The following is a 1,386-nucleotide window of genomic DNA, read 5'->3' as shown; positions in this document are numbered from 1 at the left end:
TCCTGCCACCGCAGCCTCCACCTGCCGGGCTCCGGCGATCCTTCCGCCCCTGCCTTCCGAGTAGCTGGAATTACAGGCGCGCGCTGCCACGCCCGGCTGATTTTTTGACTTATTGCAGAGATGAGGTCTCACTGCCCAGGCGGGTCTCGAACCCGCGGGCTCGGGCCATTCACTCACCTCAGCCTCCCAAAGGCGCGGGATGACAGGCCGAGCCACCGAGCCCGGCTACACGGACTTTTTTATTCTGAAAAAAAGATGGACGTGGTGCACTTTGAACCATCAGCAAAGCGTCTCTCTCATGAAGCCTCCTCCCCAATCCCCTTCTTAATGGACTTGGTTTAGTGCCTGCACTTACTGGGAACCTGGGTATTCTCCCACAGGTTCACCCTGGTGGGTGGGATGCGGGACCCACCAGCATGGCCAGTTAAGTTGCACCGCAGTGTGTCAGGAGCTGTTCAAGAGAAGCGGACGGGAGGTGACTGATGCCGTTTGCATTTCCCTCAGTCTGTAAGACTTACAAAGGAACCCCTTGATCTTATTTCTAAACCGAGTGCCTTGTAAGTTTTACCACATGGTGCTAAGTTTGAAAACATAGCGCAGCTAAGGTGGGACTTAAATTGCACTTCTCTTCTGGCTTCCGCTCCATATTTTATTCGTGAATAGCAGGAGAGTTCTAGGCACCTAAGTTCTGTTAGGACAGTCCTGGGCACCTCTCAATCCTCCTTTCATGGTCGTTAATTACAGATAAGGCGAGTCTCAGACTTCAACCCTCACACTCCAGATAAAACTCCAGAGAGGGGGCAGTGATTAAACCATTAAAAATAATTGCACCAAAAATGATTATTTTTAGATTCATGAACTTTAAATCTTTGATAAATGGCTGTGCTTTAAAAATCGTAATAACATGTCCTGACACGGTGGCTCACACCTGTAATCCCAGCACTTTGGGAGGCTGAAGTGGGAGGGTTGTTTGAAGCCAGGAGTTTAGAGCAGCCTGGGCAACAACATCATCAGACTTCCATTTCTACAAAAATAAAAATGAAAAATTAGCCAGGCATGGTGGTGTGCATCTATTAGTCCCAGGCTATTCGGAAGGCTAAGGCGGGAGGGTCATTTGAGCCCAAGAGTTGTCAAGGCTATGGTGAGCCATGATGAGTCCACTACACTCCAGCCTGGGCAACAGAAACCCTGTCTCAAAAAAAAAAATACATAAATGAAAAAAAAAAAAATAATGACAAGGAAAGCAGTTGAGAGAACATATTTAGTCAACAAGGAAACAATTAGAAGATCATATTTAGCCTGGGCTCAGTGGCTCAGCCTGTAATTCCAGCACTTTGGGAGACCAAGGTGAGTGGATTGCCTGAGCCCGCGGGTTCGAGACCTGCC

This window comes from Carlito syrichta, unplaced genomic scaffold, assembly GCF_000164805.1.
Source record: "Carlito syrichta isolate Samal-C Ts95f unplaced genomic scaffold, Tarsius_syrichta-2.0.1 Scaffold288324, whole genome shotgun sequence".
Classification (NCBI taxonomy): domain Eukaryota; kingdom Metazoa; phylum Chordata; class Mammalia; order Primates; family Tarsiidae; genus Carlito; species Carlito syrichta.
This window is presented reverse-complemented; position numbering follows the sequence as displayed.